Here is a 20,493-nt window from a genome sequence, read left to right on the forward strand (position 1 = left end):
GAACTGTACACTGTAAGGGCCAGGAAGCGAGCGGGTAAGATCATCTCTGACCCCTCTCACCCTGGCCACAAACCCTTTGAATCACTTCCCTATTGGAATGTGACTCCAGTCTGTCAAAGCTGCCACAGCCAGACATAAAAACAGCTTTTTTCCACAAGTAGTAGCTCTACTCAATAACCAAAAATCTGTAGCCTCCTTTTGCTCTGGTATTTTATGGTATGACGTCTGCCTTCTTTTACCTGACCAGACCATCAACATCTCTCAGCAACCAGGGTTCCCCAAACTTGCCAACCTTGCCCTTCACCCCAGCAGGAACATTCTGCCCCTGAAATCTTGTTCTCACTTTTGAAAGCCTCCTACATCCCAGTCACCCTCTCCGCTGCAAACAGACTCTTCCAATTGACCTCTGCAGATTCTAGCCGAAAGCCTCCAAAATCAGCCTTGCCCCAATTCAGGACCTTAATTGGCGGAACAAAGTCAAGGTATACTTTATTGTCATTCAGACCTTTTGGTCTGAACGAAATGTTGTTGCCTTGCAGTCATACATACAATAAAACAACAAAACACGCAATAAACACAAATCTAACATCCACCACAGTGAGTTCACCAGGCACCCCCTCACTGTGATAGAAGGCAAAAGTCTTAAAGTCTTTGTCTCTTCCCTCCTTGTTCTCCCTCTTCGCTGAGACGATCCAGGCTTCCGATGTTTTGACCTGACCGGGTGATGGCAAGCAAGTCCCGCGGTTCAACCGTGCTCCGCGAACGGGCCGGTTCAAACTCCGCGGCCCGGGGTGGTCAAAGCTGCCGCCCTCCAGTCCAGCGGACGAAGCTGTTGCCGTTGGAGCTCCGGAAAAACAGGTCACCAACCTGTGACCTGAGAGCTCCCAACGATGTCGTCCACTGGCCCACGGCCGAACCTCCGAAGTCGGGCCACCGCCGCCGCCGGAACGCCACTCCAGCGCCGAGTCGGGCCACCGGGAACGCTGCCACAGCCCCGAAGTCAGCCAGCCTCGCGTTGGAAAGTCCTGGCTCTGCCTCCGGAGCCTCGAGGTCGGTCCCAGTTGGAGGCCGCCAGCTCCGCCATTAGACCTCAGCGCAGACGGAGACGGAGACGGAGACGGGGGATACAAGACAAAGTCGCATCCCCTCGAAGGAAGAGACTAAAACAAGTTTCTCTCACCTCACCCCCCCCCCCCCCCCGCCCACACATACACAACCCAATAACTAAAATCAACTAACCCAAGAGGACAAGAAAACAAGAAAAAAAGAAAAGAACAGACGACTGCCTTGTTGCTAAGTTGCTAAGGCAGCACCGCCACTTCCGGTAGGCCTTTCCTTTCCCCATTAGTACTTTAAAACTACTTGAATTGTGCTCATTAATCCCAAAGTGCCACATCACAAACATTTCCGTGCTTTGCTCTACCTCATTCTCTAAGAGGAGTCCTACACCTTCTCTAGAATTGATTTAGGAAGCTTTCTTGAATACATTTAACAAATATCGCTGGTCTCAGCCGTTTACACTACAGGTGATCCAGTCAATAGACGGGAAGTTGTCATCTCCCACTAATACTTCCCTATTTATTTTGCAGCTATCTGCGATCTGCCGATACATTTGCTTCCCTAATTCATGCTGACTGTTTTCAAAGCCTATAATACAGTCCCATCAATGACACCAATCCCATCCTATTTATAAATTCTATCCATAATGCCTCACGGAACAACTCACAAGAATGTGCTCTCTCAGCATTGTAGTTATGTCCTCCCTGATTAAAAAGGCAGCACCTCCCTCCTCTCTTACCTGCAACTCTATCACGCCAATAGTATCCACACCCTGTAAAATTCAGCTGCCAGTCCTGCTCTTTTCTCAGGGAGGAACTGCAGATGCTGGTTTATACCAAAGATAGACAATACAGCTCGCCCCCGCCATGACACACTGGTCAACCTGAGGAGTACCTTCAGCAACAGACTGGTTCCACCAAGATGCAGCACATAATGCCACAGGAGACCCTTCTTCCCTGTGGCTATCAAACTGCACGACTTCTCCCCCTTCTGTCGTAGGGTAGACTGATTCCCCTCCCCAATCTTTGCACATCCCCAATCCTTTACACTCGTCACTTTAATTTCACGTTACACTATAGGTGATCCAGTCAATATACGGGAAATTGTAATCTCCCACTAATACTGCCCTATTTTTTTTTTTGCAGCTCTCTGCGAATTGAAGGTCCAGCCTGAAGGGTTCGCCATCCACTGTATGGACCGTACGCAGGCATCTGGGAAAGGGAGAGGAGGGGGCGTCTGCCTCATGGTCAACTCTGCGTGGTGCTCAGACGTGGCAGTCCTATCCAACTCCTGATTTCCACACCTCGAACATCTGGCGGTGAAGTCCCATCCCTTCCACCCACCAAAGGAATTCTCCTCCATTATCCTGACCGCGGTCGTCCGTCTGGCTCTGGAGGAGCTGCACGCCGTGGTCAACAAGCACCAGACAGCTTACCCCGAGGCATTTACCACCGTAGCTGGGGACTTCAACAAAGCCAACCTGAAGAAATCGCTCCCTAACTTTCAACAACATGTCTCCTGCAGCACCAGAGGTTCAAACACCCTTGACCACTGCTACACGACTATCAAAGACGCCTATCGCTCTATCCCTCGCCCTCACTTCGGAAAATCCGACCATTCAGCGGTGCTGCTTCTTCCTGCATACAGGCAGCAACTGAAGAAAGCACCCCCAGAGGTGAGGACTGTACAGAGCTGGTCGGGAGAGGGGGGGGGGGGTGCAAAGGAACAACTCCAGGAATGCTTGGAGTCTGTAGACTGGGCAATGTTCAAGGACTCGGCAACGGACCTGAATGAATATGCCACAGTCGTCACAGACTTTATGAGGAAATGTGTGGAGGACTGCGTTCCAACAAAAACCTTCCGAGTGTTTCCTAACCAGAAGCCTTGGATGAACCATGAGGTTTATAAGAAGTCCAGATACGACCTTGGTAAGGCCATCAAAAAGGCCAAAAGGGACTTCTGCTCTAAGCTGGAGGATGAGACGGATATTCGGGAACTGAGGCAGGTGAATGCCATTACCTCCTACAAGGCAAAATCAGGAGGCGGCTCAAATGACAGCGAAGCATCACTCCCTGACAAGCTCAGTGCGTTCTACGCACGGTTCGATAGTCAACTATTCTCCACACTTTTCTCTGTCAAGTTCAGTTACAGAATTACTCCCTGCAACTGATCCTACCACAATGCTCTTCTCCTCTAAGAAGTGCAGACTAGCTTTCAGTGTTAAATAAATGAATTAATACTTTATTGCCACATGTGACAAGTCACAGTGAAATTCCTTGCTTGCATAAACAAGGTATGCAAATAGTCGCCACATAAGGGCGCTGGCAAAGTTACAAAGTATACACGGTATCCGCACCAGGTCCCTCTTTGTTCTCCCCCACCCCCCACCCCTTCCCTGATGAGGGTCCCCCCATGCCGGGTCCTCCATTGTTCCTTCCCTCAGCAACATTCATCCTTGCCATCATTGATTGTCGCACCAACCTCTCCACTATCGCTGCTGGGCCCTCTCCGGACGCCTCCGTGGCACCGACACAGGCCTCAGCCCCGGGCGCTGTTGAGTCGCCGGCCACGGGCTCCAACCTCCGGCTCCGACCCGCGGGGCTCCAGCCTCGCCGACTCCGCAGCTCGCCGTGAGGAGTCTGCTGCGGCTGCTCGCCAGGTTGTTGGTTATTTTGGGGTATTAGCAGCAAATGAATGGAAGTCCTGGTCAAAATAAAGTCGTCATGGGTCAGAGAGATTACAATGTTGTTCCTCTGCCTGGATTCCATGCATTTAACATTGGTTAGTTATTCAATACAAACCCTATGCTTACGCTGTGAGTATTTTTGATTTTTAGCATTTCAATTCTCTACAGTTGTCGTGTATCATTAAATCCCACAACATTGAAGGAGGCCATTTCATCCATCCCCCAACTACCACTTGTTGAGTGAGCTGCCCAAACATTTCCACTTCCCTATTCTTTCTTCACTGTCACTGGACTGCAATTCCTATCCAAAAATATATTCACTTTATTTTTAAAGTTACCATCAAATCTCCATCAACAACTCCATCAGACAACGAGTTCCAGATCTCAATTGATTGGCTTTTTTTTCTCTTCCATCTGGTTCTTTCACTAATTATTTAAACTTGAGCCTTCTGATTATCAAATATGTAGTGATACTAAATACTCTTCCCTTCCACCTATATCCCTTCCCCTGGTTTTCACAATCTATGCTTCTTATCTCACAGCTTTTTGTCTTTTCATCTCTGGGTCTATGTTCACCCATCTGCCCATTGACACCCCTCACCTATCACTTGCCTGACTCTGTCCTGCTTTCATCTTTCTCCCAGCTTTTGCCCTTCTCCTACAATCAATCTAAAGAAGGGTCCCGACCCTACCCGACCTATTCATATCCTCCAGAGATGCTGCCTGACCCATTGAGTTGCACCAACACATTGTATCTTGTTTTAAATCACCATCTACATTCCTTTGTGTCTCCTCATTTACAAGATGGAGATTGGGGTTGATGGTGACATAGTAGGTAGTGTGGAATCAACATGTTCATCTTATTGTAGGAATACAATATGTTCTCACATTCTTACTGTAATCTTTATTGATAGTACTGTGTTTTATATGTATCTTCACACATCATCAGAAAGATGATCTCAATAAACAATAGACAATAGGCGCAGGAGTCGGCCATTCGGCCCTTTGAGCCAGCACCACCATTCAATGTGATCATGCCTGATCATCCCCAATCAGTACCCCGTTCCTGCCTTCTCCCCATATCCCCTGGCTCCGCTATCTTTAAGAGCCCTATCTAGCTCTCTCTTGAAAGAATCCAGAGAACCGGCCACCACCACACTCTGAGGCAGACAATTCCACAGACTCACAACTTTCTGTGTGAAAAAGTGTTTCCTCATCTCCGTTCTAAATGGCTTACCCCTTATTCTGTGGCCCCTGGTTCTGGACTCCCCCAACATCGGGAACATGTTTCCTGCCTCTAGCATGTCCAAACCCTTAATAATCTTACACGTTTCAATAAGATTCCCTCTCATCCTAAATTCCAGAGTATACAAGCCCAGACACTCCATCCTCTCAGCATATGACAGTCCCCCCATCCCGGGAATTAACCTTGTAAACCTATGCTGCACTCCCTCAATAGCAATCTCCTTCATACCATTTAAGCCTCTTGCTGAAATAAGCCTTATCAGCACTGGCAATCAATACAGGCACTGCATATCTTTCATCCACTTGTTCTATATCTCTCCATACCATCTATATCCCTCGTATCCCTTTCAAGTGACTCTGTCTGAAGAAGGGTCTCAACCCGAAATGTCACCCATTCCTTTTCTCCTGAAAAGCGGTCTGACCTGTTGAGTTATGGGCCTGTCCCATTTAGACGAATTTTTGGGCGGCTACAGGCGACTGCTGCAAAATTTTCAACATGTTGAAAAATTATCGGCGACAGTGGCGACGATTTTTACTGTCGTAGGTTGTTGTAGGTTGATGTAGGTGCTGTCGTAGTGTGTCGCCAGGTGTCGTAGGTGAATTCCATTAAAATTAGTCCCCGGCAGTCGCCTAAAGAGTTGCCTAAGTGGGACAGGCCCATTACTCCAGCTGTTTGTGTCTATCATTGGTTTAAAGCAGCGTTTACAGTTCCTTCCTACACATGTTAAACCTGTCAATTGGGGCTTGGCATTCATTGGATTAATGTTGCATTATTTTGCTATCTCATTCAATAAAATTACCTTTATTTATGTACATCCCTGTACAGGTAACAAGAATTATATGAAGACACCTGAAATGAATAACTCCAAATATACGGCTTAAAAGAATAAGGGAGTATTTTTGTACTTAGTATGCAATGTCTAAGCGCAAGCATGATCTCAGACTCCTAGCTCAAATATTGCAACTTATCTGCAGCACATTTTGACTGCTGGAGAGGGCGAACAGCATTTCTTATCTTCTCATTTATCTTTTGTTAATACAGACATTCACAAAGGCTTGGAGCCCCCTTCTGGTTCACTAAAGCTTTAAAAGTGCACAACTTTAAAAAACTAAAGACAATAAGGCGGACGGACATCATTCCACCCGAGTCTTCGTCCTCCTTATTTTGCCCGATGAGTTCCTGCGCTGCTGGGTGGATGGTCAGTAAGGTGGAGCGTGGGCTTGGGATGGGACGGGGCAGCGAGGAGCTCTGAGATTAGATGATAGAGAACTGCAGCAAATTAATTCTCATGAAGCTGGTGAGCCTGTGGAATTCTCTTCCTCAGAGGGCGGTGGAGGCAGGTTTTCTGGATGCTTTTAAGAGAGAGCTAGATAGGGCTCTTAAAAATAACGGAGTCAGTGGATATGGGGAGAAGGCAGGAACGGGGTACAGATTGGGGATGATCAGCCATAATCTCATTGAATGGCAGTGTTGGCTCGAAGGGTCAAATGGCCTACTCCTGCACCTATTGTCTATTGTCTATTGAAGCCATGGCTATACTAAGAGGTAGAGGGGGGAGAACTATACTGTAACTCCCAACTCATTCTGCATTTCCTACTGAGACCTAGGGTGATAGAGTATGTCCCTTTTGCAGGGAGCTCAGAATTGATGTACCTGTCATCTTTCATAGAATTGAATAACATCAGCTATTCAGCTCCTCAACAATTCATGCAGATCATGGATGATCTATGCCTCAACTTCATTTGTTTGTCACTGAGCTTTCCTCATTTTGTTTAGTTTTGTTTAGAGTTACAGCACGGAAACAGGCCCTCTGGCCCACCAAGTCCGCGCCGACCTGCGACCCCCGTACACTAACACTATCCTACACACTAGGGACAAATTACAATTTTTACCCAAGCCAATGAACCCTGTACGTTTTTGGAGTGTGGGAGGAAACCAAAGCTACCGGAGAAAACCCCCGCAGGTCACGAGGAGAACGTACAAAGTCCATACAGACAGCACCTGTAGTCAGGATCAAATCTGGGTCTCTGTCTCTTTCAGGCAGCAATAACGCTGCACCACTGTGGCACCCTGTTCCAATTTCTGTCCAATCCTCTGAAAAAAGTTTCTCTACATCAGTCTCGGTAACAGTCTTATCACAAAGAGAATGCCAGATGACCACAATCTCTGGAAGGGTGAGAGTTGAGAAGAGAGAGAGGATGTTGTGAGATTCATTTGGTTACTGACGGGGACCCTACCATGACATACAACTATTTAGTTTAAAAGAGAACCTGTCTGAGGTGGTTTCCCAGTGTCCGACTCCACAGCCAAGGACCTGTAAATAATGACAAACAATGCAAAGGCGAGATACATATACTGTATACATAATTTGAATTTCAGGACAAATGAGTGTGCCTAATCCAAGAATCACTGGCTCAGCTAATTCGCCAAACTCTGAAATCCAGGGAAGTTCAGCTCATTTCAAGTACTACATATATGCTTCAAGTGCCGACTAAACTCCAAGCAGGCAGCCTTGGGTGTCAGATCCCGACTACGGGTGCTGTTTGTACGGAGTTTGTACGTGCTCCCTGTGACCGCATGGGTTTTCTCTGGGTGCTCCAGTTTCCTCCCACACTTCAAAGACATATACTGCAGCTTTGTAAGTTAATTGGCTTTGGCAAAATTGTAAATTGTACCCAGTGTGTTGGATCTCGCGAATGTCCGATCCTTGGTGAGTAAAATCGATGAACTAAGGCTGCGGATCACTACACACAGACGGATCGCTGACTGCAACGCCATGGTCTTCACCGAAACATGGCTCAACGGCAACATCCCGGACAACGCCATCGAGCTGGAGGGGCGCACTGTCTTCAGGGCCGACAGAACAGTGGAGGACTCCGGTAAGACCAAGGGCGGCGGACTGTGCATCTATGTGAACAACTCATGGTGTACGGACGTCGTTAGGATTGGTGGCCACTGCTCTGCTGACCTGGAATACCTGATGTTAAAGTGCAGGCCCTTCTATTTGCCAAGAGAATTCTCATCGACTGTTATCACCGCAGTCTATGTACCCCCGGACGCTAATGCCAGGCTAGCAATGGAAGAGCTGCAAGCTGCTATCAGCAAAAATCTATCTGCTCACCCAGAGGGGGCATTTATTGTTGCGGGTGATTTCAACCACTCCGACCTCAAAACTGTACTCCCCAGGTTCCATCAGCATGTTTCCTGCCCAACCAGAGGAAACAATATTCTGGACTTAGTTTACACTAATATTACTGAAGCCTACAAAGCCCTCCCCCTCCCACACCTTGGTCAGTCGGACCACCTCTCTCTGTTCCTGCTCCCCAAATACACACCTCTGATCAGACGTGTGAAACCTACCACGAGGACAGTGAAGGTCTGGCCTGAGGGGGCTGTCTCTGTTTTACAGCAGCAGTTTCAGCAGACAGACTGGAGTCTGTTTGCTACCCAGTCCACCTTCAATTCACAAGTGGACATCAACTCATACACCTCAACAGTTATGGACTATATAAAATTCTGCACCGATAATGTCACTACACACAAAGAAATAAAGACCTTCCCTAACCAGAAGCCGTGGATGAGCAGGGAGGTCAGACTCCTACTGAAGGCTCGCGATGCCGCTTTCAGATCTGGCGACGCTGAGGGATACAGCTCTTCTAGGGCCAATCTGAAAATGGGAATTAGGAATGCCAAACTCAATCACAAACGGCGGATTGAGGAGCACTTCCATAACAACTCTGACCCCAGGCGCATGTGGCAAGGAATCAAATCCCTTGCCGATTACCAGAAAGTTAACACCCCCCCCCCCCCCAGACAACGCCACCCTTCCTGACGAGCTAAACCATTTCTATGCTCGCTTTGACCGTGATAACAAAACCCCAGCCATCAAAGTTGCTCCACCACCAAATGAACAACCCCTCAGTCTCTCCACCTCTGCTGTACAAAATGCACTGAGCAAGGTGAATGAGCGCAAAGCTGCCGGCCCCGATGGCATCCCTGGCCGGGTGCTCAGGGCATGTGCTGGACAACTATCCCAAGTCTTTACCGACATTTTCAATCACTCACTGGCCCAGGGTGTTGTCCCCACTTGCCTCAAGACATCAACCATCGTGCCAGTGCCCAAACAGTCAGCCACAGGGAGCCTCAACGATTTCCGCCCAGTGGCACTCACCCCTGTCATTGCTAAGTGCTTTGAGCGGCTGATCTTGGCTCACCTCAAAGCCAGCCTCCCCCCCACACTGGACCCCCATCAGTTTGCCTACCGGGCCAACAGGTCTACAGAGGACGCCATATCGGCGGCCCTACACTCTGCCCTGACCCACCTGGACAACAACAACTCCTACATCAGGTTGCTGTTCATTGATTTCAGCTCCGCTTTCAACACTGTCATCCCCGCCAGCTTGATCACCAAACTCAGCGGGCTTGGAATCTCCACCTCCCTCTGCAACTGGACACTGGATTTCCTCACCAACAGACCACAGTCTGTTAGGGTCAACAACCTCAACTCCACCACTATAACACTGAACACTGGCGTGCCACAGGGCTGTGTGCTCAGCCCTCTCCTCTACTCCCTCTTCACCCACGACTGCATCCCTAAGTACGGATCCAACGCCATCATTAAGTTTGCTGACGACACCACGGTGGTAGGACTGATCAGTGACAACGATGAGTCAGCCTACCGAGAGGAGGTCCAGCACCTGACAACCTGGTGTGCCAATAATAACCTCGTCCTCAACTCCAAGAAGACGAAGGAACTTATTGTCGACTTCAGGAAGGTCAGAGGGGGCAGACATACCCCCATCCACATAAACGGGACTGAGGTGGAGCGCGTCTCCAGCTACAAATTCCTCGGGGTACACATCTCGGAGGATTTGTCCTGGTCCCTCAACACCTCCAAGCTGATCAAAAAGGCACAGCAGCGCCTTTACTTCCTGAGGAGGCTCAAGAAAGCCCACCTGTCCCCCCAGATCCTGACCAACTTCTACAGGTGTACCATCGAGAGCATCCTGACCGCCTGCTTCACGGTATGGTACAGCAGCTGCACTGTTGCGGACAGGAAGGCACTACAACGGGTGGTGAAAACCGCGCAGCACATCATCGGCGCCCCGCTCCCTGCCATGGATGCCCTCCACCGAAAACGGTGTCTGAAACGAGCTGGGAAGATCATTAAAGACCCCTCCCACCCCAATCGGCTAGAGTACGGGGTGATCAGTGCAGACTCAGTGGGCCAGAGGGCCTGCAACAACCAGGTTCAGGAATAGCTACTTCCCCACAGCCATCAGGCTATTAAACCTGGCTCGGACAAAACTCTGATTATTAATAACCCATTATCTGTTATTTGCACTTTATCAGTTTATTTATTCATGTGTGTATATATTTATGTAATGGTATATGGACACACTGATCTGTTTTGTAGTAAATGCCTACTATGTTCTGTGTGCTGAAGCAAAGCAAGAATTTCATTGTCCTATACAGGGACACATGACAATAAACTCACTTGAGATACGTTCAAGTTCAAGTTCACTTGAACTTGAACTTGTATCTCTAAAGTCTAAAGGACAGAGAGGTCCCACGAGAGAACTGAAACTGGCAAGTACAATGCCTCTCAGTGCCAGCAACCAGTAATGGAGTCTGTAGCTGAGGTCTGGGATGATATTGTTCCAACTGGAAGTACTATGCAGAGTTAGGTAGCAGTGGATACCATCGTAATATCCTGTTAAAGAAAGAACTGCTGGAAAAATCGAAGGTAGACAAAGATGCTGGTGAAATTCAGTGGGTGAGGCAGCATCTATGGAGCGAAGCAATAGATGACGTTTCAGGTCAAGGCCCTTCTTGAGAATGATGTGGGGGGGGGGGGGCGGGAAGAAGAAAGGAAGAGGCAGAGACAGTAGGCTGCGGGAAAGCTGGGAAGGGGAGGAGAAGGAGGGAGAAAGCAAGGACTACCTGAAATTGGAGGTCAATGTTCATACAGCTGGGGTGTAAACTACCCAAGCAAAATATGAAGTGCTGCTCCTCCAATTTGCGATGGGACTCACTCTGGCCATGGAGGAGGCCCAGGACAGAAAGATCGGATTTGGAATGGGAGGGGGAGTTGAAGTGCTGAGCCAACGGGAGATCAGGTTGGTTAATGCGAGCTGAGCGGAGGTGTTGGGCGAAGTGATCACCAAGCCTGCGCTTGGTCTCACCAATGTAGAGCAGTTGACGCCTAGAACAGCGGATGCAATAGATGTGGTTGGAGGAGGTGCAGGTGAACCTCTGCCTCACCTGGGAAGACTGCTTGGGTCATTGGAAGGAGTCGAGGGGGGAGGTAAAATAACAAGTGTAGCATTTCCTACAGTTGCAAGGGAAAGTACCAGGGGGGGGGGGGGTTTGGGGGGGGGATCCTGTTGGAAGTGGCGAAAATGTCGGAGGATTATTTGTTGTATGCGACGGCTGGTAGGGTGGAAGGTGAGGACAAGGGGAACTCTGCCCTTGTTACGAGTGGGGGGATGGGGAGTGAGAGCAGAGTCACGGGGTATGGAAGAGTCCCTGGTGAGAGCATCATCTACAGTCGAAGAGGGGAACCCCCGTTCCCTGAAGAATGAGGACATCTCCGATGCCCTGGTTTGGAACACCTCATCCTGAGAGCAGATGTGGTGTAGACGGAGGAATTGGGAGTAGGGGATAGAGTCCTTACAGGAAGCAGGGTGGGAAAAAGTGTAGTCCAGATCGCCATGGGAGTCAGTGGGTTTGTAGTAGATGTCGGTCAGTAGTCTGTTACCTGCGATGGAGATTGTGAGGTCTAGAAACGGTAGAGAGATGTCGGAAATAGTCCATGTGAATTTGAGTCCCGGATGGAAGTTAGTGGTGAAATGGATGAAGTCAGTGAGTTCTGCATGGGTGCAGGAGGTAGCACCAATGCAGTCTTCAATGTAGCGGATTTGGAGGAAATGGGAGGAGTCAAAGGAAACGTTGTTGAGGGTAAGGACCAGCACTGCTAGGCGGAGGAGAGTATTGGTTGACGGGGATTGGTTGGTTCTGTGGTCGAGGAAGAAACAGAGGGCTTTAAGATCCTGCTGGTAGGTGATGGAGGTGTAGTGTGACTGGACATCCATGGTGAAGATGAGGGAATGGGGGCCTGGAAAACTGGATCTTAATGTCCTGAGTTGTAAAGTAGAAGCCTGATGCTCCAGAGAGGCATAGATAGGCATTACAACCCACCTGAAATGACCATGTTTGTCTGGAGGAATTTAGTTGTGGGGTTTTAGAGTAGGGGGCAAACAGACTAGGATTATTTGCATCTTTAAACAAAATGGGCAAAGGAAGTGGGAGTGAAATTGACACAATTATGGGCCTGTCTCACTTCGGCAATTTTTTAGGCGACTGCAGACGACAAGGCTATCGCCACATGGTCACCGGGGTGTCCGTCTGTATGGTCATGAGTCGTCTCCTTAGTTGCCCAAAGAATCGTAGAGTTTTTCTGGTCGCCGCTGGATTTTGAAATGTTCATAATTTTTAGCCGACAGTGAGTGACAGTTGCTCGACTCCAATGAGCGTAGCTCGACTTCTCCTGATGTAGGTGCTGTCGTAGGTTGTCGCCAGGATGACGTAGGTCGTCGCTGGTGCTGACTTCGGTGATTCCATTGGCGACTACCTACGTCAACCCACGCCAACCGACGACAGGTACCAGCGACTGAATAGTCTTAAGTTGTCTACAGTTGTCGACGACAGTGTCGTACCTTGTCGTAGCTTGTCGCGGGTGGACGTAGGTTGTCGTAGATGTGGTCGTAGCTGGACGTCTTAATCGGTCGCCGGTTGTCAGTAGCTTGCCGTAGCTTGACGTCGACTAGGTGGTAGGTTGTTGTTAACATTGTCGTAGACATTGACGTAGGGGGGGTCCAGTCGCCGGGTTTTCGGTGACCTGCTACGACTATGACAGTCGCCCAAAAAAATCGCGTAAGTGGGACAGGCCCATTACTACATCTGATTTCTATCTGAAGATATCTGCATCAAGAAATTTGACAGGAATATCTGGATTCTGACACACAGCAGAGTCACAGAGACAGCCAACACCCATTGTCCAGTGTCATTCACAATGATTGAACTATTATCACAGAGGGTTGTTAATATCTAACAAAAAACCCAGCCTTTCAGAGAAGAGACAGTAAAAAGGAGAAACACAAAATAGTGAATAGTTATGTCAAAGAATCTTTTGCAAACAACATGTTTTGACAAATTCAGGAAAAAATGTCCAGATTATTTACGATGTGTTAGATAAGATACGATACGACAGAACTTTATTTATCCCAGGAGGGAAATTGATCTGCCAACAGTCATAAAAACACTAAATACATAAAAATGTAATTAAAGTGACAAGTGGAAAGGATTGGGGATGTGCAAAGATTGGGGGGGCGGCGGGGGGGGGGGGGGTGGGGGGGGGGGGGGGGGGGGGGGGGGAGTCAGTCTCAGTCTCAGTCTACCCCACGACAGAAGGGGGAGGAGTTGTACACTTTGATAGCCACAGGGAAGAAGGATCTCCTGTGGCGTTCTGTCCTGCATCTTGGTGGAACCAGTCTGTTGCTGAAGGTGCTCCTCAGATTGACCAGTGTGTCATGGAGGGGGTGAGCTGTATTGTCCAGGATGCTCTCGAGTTTGAGGAGCACCCTCCCCTCCAAGACCACCTCCCATGAATCCAACTCCGCCCCCAGGATTGAGCCAGCCTCCCTGATGAGTTTGTTAATCCTGTTGGCCTCCGCGGCCTTCACCCTGCTGCCCCGGCACACGGCAGTGAAGAAGATGGCACTGACTACCACCGATTGGTAGAACATCTGCAGCATCTTACTGCTGACATTGAATGAGCGGAGTCTTTACAAAAAGTACAGCCGGCTCTGTCCCTTCTTGTACAGGACCTCAGCGTTCCTGGACCAGTCCAGTTTACTGTCCAGGTCAACTCCAAGGTATTTGTACTCCCGGGTAAACTGCACATCCACACCATTGATGGAGACAGGGGACAGAGGTGTTCCCCTCCTCCTAAAGTCCACCATTAACTCCTTAGTCTTGTCGGTGTTGAGCTGCAGGTGATTCAGCCCACACCACTCAACAAAGTCATTGACTACACCTCTGTATCCAGCTTCCCTCCCCACACTGATATAGCCATCGGAAAACTTCTGCAGGTGGCAGGAGACAGAGTTATATCTGAAGTCTGAGGTGTAGATGGTGAACAGGAAGGGAGAGAGGACCGTCCCCTGTTGGGCCCCTGTGTTGCTCACCGCCATGTCCTAGACACAGTTCTGTAGCCTGACGTACTGTGGTCACTCAGTCAGGTAGTTGGTGATCCAGGACACCCTGGATGAGCATCCACCCGCATCTTTGTCAGTTTGCTCCCTAGCAGTGCAGGCTGGATGGCATTAAAAGCACTGGAGAATTAATAAAACATGACTCTCACAATGCTTCCCAGCTTATCCAAGGGAATTACGAGTTAATTATATGCTTTTTGAAGAAATGACTGATTGAAATTCTTGATCAGGTGTTTGCACCTTCATGGGCAATAATTTCGTTTTCAAATTCAGCAAAGCCAAGGTGGCTTGTTTTCATATAATCCAGTCCTGAGTTGTTAGGGACAATGCAGTTGCAAATAATGTGCTAATATCATGCTTTACTCGAGATCTGTATACGGCTTAGAATGGAACAATTGCAATGATTTGGCCTAATGAAGCTACACAACATCTATATTACTAAAAGTCTGTTCTTGACCGGTTTTGGCCATCTGTGCTATGATTTCCAAGAGAACGCCGCCACCTACGGCCGTCATTTTTGGCCACCTCGCTCAGAGCCCCCCTCCGCCATATGTGTGCCGAGGATTTTTCCCGTCGATGAGAAATGACAGAGATATTAATGATTTTACAAAATTCCCCATTATCTCTGCTGCCCCTGCTGGCGGCAGGGGGGAGGGACTATAAAACCAGGAAGTGGTGTGCCTCAATCAGTGTCTGCAAGCTGGAGGAAGGCAGAGGGTCACGTTCCTCTGAGCTGTGAATAACACTGAACACATGTCTACTCAAATGTAAGTGTCCTTAGTGGTTCTAAAATGCTTGCAGAATGTCTATTGGTTCTAAAATGTTTGCAAAAAGTGTTTAGTGGTTCTAAAATATTTGCAAAAAGTGTCTCTTTTGGTTCTGCAATGCTTGCAGAATGTGTCTTTTTTGGTTCTAAAATGTTTTTTTAGGTTCTCCCCCCCTCTCTCCCCCCCCCTCTTCCCCCCCCCCCCTCTTTCCCCCCCCCCCCCCCCCCCCCCCCCCTCTTTCCCCCCCCCCCCCTCTTTCCCCCCCCCCCCCCTCTTTCCCCCCCCCCCCCCTCTTTCCCCCCCCCCCCCTCTTTCCCCCCCCCCCCTCTTTCCCCCCCCCCCCCCCTCTTTCCCCCCCCCCCCTCTCTCCCCCCCCCCCCTCTTTCCCCCCCCCCCCCCTCTTTCCCCCCCCCCCCCTCTTTCCCCCCCCCCCCCTCTTTTCCCCCCCCCCCCCTCTTTCCCCCCCCCCCCCCTCTTTTCCCCCCCCCCCCTCTTTCCCCCCCCCCTCTTTCCCCCCCCCCCCCCTCTTTCCCCCCCCCCCCCTCTTTCCCCCCCCCCCCCCTCTTTCCCCCCCCCCCCTCTTTCCCCCCCCCCCCCCCCCCCCCCTCTTTTCCCCCCCCCCCCCCTTTTCCCCCCCCCCCCCCTCTTTCCCCCCCCCCCCCCCTCTTTTCCCCCCCCCCCCCTCTTTTCCCCCCCCCCCCCCTCTTTTCCCCCCCCCCCCCCCCCCCCCCCCCCTCTTTTCCCCCCCCCCCCCTCTTTTCCTCCCCCCCCCTCTTTTGGAGGAACAGCACCTTATATTCCACTTTGGTAGCATACAACCCAATGGTATGAACACTGAAGTCATGGTGCAGCTTTATTGGACTTTGGTTAGGCCTTATTTGCTCTATTGCATGTAGTACTGGGTTGCATTTGCTCTTTTGCATGCAGTGCCCTATTACAGGAAGGATGTAGAGGCGTTTGCAAGATTGCAAAGGAGGTTTACCAGGGTGATACCTGGAAGTTACAGGAATAAGTAGGACAGACTTGGATTGTTTTCTCTGGAACACCGGAGATTGAGGGGAGAACTGACAGAAGTATTTAAAATTATGAGAAGCATAGATAGGGTAGACAGTCAAATACTAGAGGACATCGCTTTAAGATGAGAGGGGCAAAGTTAATGTATAAGTACGGGGATGTGCTTTTACACAGAGGGTGGTAAGTTCCTGGAATGCATTGCCGGGGTGGTGATGGAAGCAGATACGATAGTGGAATTAGAGAGACTTTTGGACAGGCACATGGATATGCAGGGAATGGAAGGATATGGATAATATGCAGGCAGATAAGAGTTTTGGCATTATGTTCAATACAGACATTGCATACTGAAGGGCCTGTTCCGTTACTGTACTATTGTTGTTCGATATTCTATTTCTATCCATTTTGTAAGATACAGATATGTTTGAAACCCAACAATTAGCACAATAAAAATGTTTTTATGAAGGGAATAGTTCAAGTTAATCTGCAGTTTAAAAATTATTAACAAGCTTTTTTCTTGATAGTCACACTTGGAAAAGCCTTTTGAGGACAGACCCAGCCACATTAGACCCATCTTGTTATTTATTGTAAACAGAAATTTATGTAAACAAAAAAAAGTATTTGTACAAACACATGATTCGGGATTGCCTTTGAAGCTTCCAACATATTTGAAACGTTCAGCACTGACAGTGAGTTTTCAAAGGTGTCTTGGGATAGGAAATAAAGTTACATTTGCATTACCATGAATTATGTATTCTTGCTGAACATGACTGAAGTACAGCACTGAATTCATTGGTTCAGTAAACGGCTCACCACAGATAGGCACTTAGCTTTGCAAAATACGAGCTGCCTTTTGCATTGATGCCCACAAAACATGAAGTAACTTCGAAAATATATTTTACCTTCACAGCATCAAGTCAATGAGAAAAAAAGCCATCCACAAATGGATCATAAGGTAAGAGTTACATCAGTTGTGACAGTCCATTAAGAGATATTATGAAAGCAATAGAATGTAATAGCACATTTAATGTGTTAATCAAGAGAAGAACATTATAATGCTGAACTACTACTCTGAAATCAATCATCTTTAAAGCAAATTAATAAAGCACAAACTAAATTTTCAGAATTTCTCATATTTTCTATATTGGAAGTAAAAGATTTATAACATTTATTTTTAAAAATGAAGTATTAATTCTGCTTTTTATGGTAAAAACCAGGAAAAAAAATCCAATGCAAGTTCAACCCTTAGAAATTTAGGTCCATAATGTAACAAAAGGGGGTTATATTTTTTGCACATCTACATTCCTCCAAAGTAACCTAGCCGGTATGTGCAGCGGATCAGGACATTCTACACTCAGTGTTGCATTGAATGTTTTACCACTTTGGTATGTAAAGTAACATTCGTAAACAAGGGGAAAATTCCTGACTGAAATAATTTGTGAAATCATGCAGATGCACCAAAGGTGGACATCACAAGCAGGAAGAACAGAAACATCAGGACATGATGATTAGTTGACATTGTGTGGACTACAGAAAAACATTCAATCGTTGCATTTAAATTTAGAGGAGAGGATCAGATCATGAAGGGCATCATCAAAAAGAAAAACCTTGGTCACAACTAATCTCTAACACATGATCAACATCTGGTCAATGATGCTCACCACACTACCAAGCACCAGTTGTCAAACTCAGAAAAAAAAGACGCTGGTTTATATAAAAAGGCACAAGAGCTGGAGTAACCCAGTGGGTCAGGCAGCGCCTCTAGAGAACATGGAAGGCGATGTTTCAGATCGGGACCCTTCTTCAAACATTCTGTAGAAGGGTCTCAAACTGAAACGTCACCTATCTGTATTCTTCAGAGAAGCTGCTCTGTTACTTCAGCACTTTGTGCCTTTTTCTATAAACCAGCATCTGCAGTTCTTTGTTTCTCAATTCCTTGATCATCATTGAGATTTGCTACTCTTTTTCAGATCCATGAAAAGCTTTTGCTACATCTATCTTCAAAGTAATACAGTCTGACTACTTTTCATCTGGAGTACTTTGTCCTTGAGGGAATGTACGTTTATTATGAATTATTAATTGTTTCTTCAAACGTTGAGCATTTAATCCAGTTTTCCAATCTGTTTTAGTCATCTCATCCCTCATATATCTATATTATTAAGCCATTAGATTCATTATTAACTAAACAAAATTCAAACTCATTCAAAATTCTACCATATCATGACCACTCTTCCCAAGAGGCTCTTTATTTCAAGGGTAGTAATTAAACCCATCCTCTGCATTATACTAAATCTGAAATTCATTACTAATATCCTCTAAAACACAAGGACACGTGAAAGAACGTTGTGTAACCAGCATGTTGTGGGAGTGGAGGTGTAGTTGAGGGTGGATGGGGTATGGGGAAACCTAAAAGGTTTGGTCTGCTGGGCCTGGGCGACCGAGATTCAGAATAGAGGAGCTGTTAGCCTCAATAATAACGGCAAACATCTTCATGTGATGCTGGAGGAGGGAAGAATTGAAAAATAAAGGATTCAAAACACAGTTTGCAGTTCAAAATAAAAATCAAGGATTATCTTTGCATTACAGAATTATTTTGTAATAGAGTACTGTTTACCACACAAGAACATGACCCAATTATGTTTTATGTAGTTCAATCAGTATTTGGAATAATAGCAGAAACAGTTTCACACCGTATTTATTCAACTCAAGGTTTCGTCCATTTTAAGGGACTAGATGTGACGTATGCACTGGGTGAGAAGCTAAAGTGAAGAGAAATATAGTTTTTCTTAGACCAGTGATTCATCCATGGTGATAAGCTCAATAGCAAAGCCCCTGTCCCACTTACGTGCCCTTGGCACACTAATTACGCAATCTCACGGTCGCGTTGAGCCTCGACGGTCCCGCGAAGGTCGCGCACGATTTCATGCAACCGCACTGCCGTCTGGAGCGCGTGACGTCATTTGAAGATGGATGCAAAATGCCGGAGTAACTCAGCGGGACCGGCAGCATCTCCGGAGAGAAACAATGGGTGACGTTTCGTGTTGAGACTCTTCTTCAGTCTGAAAGAAGGGTCTTGACCCGAAAGTCACCCTTTGCTTCTCTCCAGTGATGCTACCGGTACCGCTGAGTTACTCCAGCATTTTGTGTCCATCTTCAATTTTCTTGGCCCCACTCTGGGAGTAGAAATGGGGGCGGATCCGGACCGCAACGGCCGTGAGACCCAGGCCGAGTACAGCGATCGTTTGCCTGCATCTGCTGCTGTTGGAGGTGAGATGTTGCATCGCGCCAGGGTCTTGGGCCTTTACCACTTTGGCCATCAGTTCCGCGACAGGCCGGTGGCGCGCGAAGATTTCGTTTGCTACAAAAATGTCGGAGTCCCGCGCGATGTCGCGCACATCTACATACCCCTCTGCGCTTCTCAGTGGGACCGGCCCCGTGCGGCCATACGATGCCCATACGCCTCTCGCGACCACGTAACTTGGGTGCCAAGGACACGCAAGTGGGACAGGCCCTTTAGGCTTTGAGATTGTGGATGGGGGGTGGGGGAGGGTATGATGAACAGCCAATTTGTCGACCCTGATGGGGTGGGAGTTGGGGAATCTGAATAGGAAGGAATGTTAAAGAATTAGCAGGTCACGGTGGGAAGGAGAGTTGAGACAAAAGTTGACAATTCGATTTGAAACCAAAGGGAACAATTTGACAATCATGGCGTCATCCAAGATCAAGATCAAGTGTGTTTTATTGTCATATGTCTTGAAACAGAACAATGAAATTCTTACTTTCAGCAACACAACAGATATGTAACCATAGTACTCGGTAAAACCCATAATAAACACCAAAGTTAAGTTCAGTATATAGATCTTTTAAAAATTACAAATAAATAACAATTAGAGTGCAAAGTTAAAAAACATGCCCCCACGTCTATATAATTTGACTCCTGTTTGGATGGTTGTAGGGAAGAAGCTGCCACTGAACCAGGATGTGACAGTTTTCAAGCTCCTGTACCTTCCTCCCAATGCAGGATTGAAACGAGTGTGTGGCCAGGGTGGTGTGGGTCTCTGATGATGCTGGCTACCTTATTTTGGCAGAAACTCTTGCAGATCCCTTCATTTGTGGGGAGGTCAATGTCTGTGATGCTGGGCCGTGTTCATTGCTTTTTGCAATCTTCTTCATTCCTGGGCGTTCGAGTTGCCAAACCAGGCCATGATGCAACCAATAAATATGCTCTCTACTGTACACCTGTAAAAGTTCAAGAGAATATTCGTTGACATACCGAATCACCTCAATCTTTGAAGGAAGTAGAGGTCTTGATGGGCTTCTGTCGATGTGTTGGATCCAGGACAGATCTTCAGAGATATGCACGCCCAGGAATGTGAAGCTTTTGACTCTCTCCATCGATGAAGGCAGGTTTGTGGATCATTGTCCTTCCTCTTCCAAAGCCTACAATCA

The sequence above is a fragment of the Amblyraja radiata genome, chromosome 1 (assembly GCF_010909765.2).
Source record: "Amblyraja radiata isolate CabotCenter1 chromosome 1, sAmbRad1.1.pri, whole genome shotgun sequence".
NCBI classification, from domain to species: Eukaryota; Metazoa; Chordata; class Chondrichthyes; order Rajiformes; family Rajidae; genus Amblyraja; species Amblyraja radiata.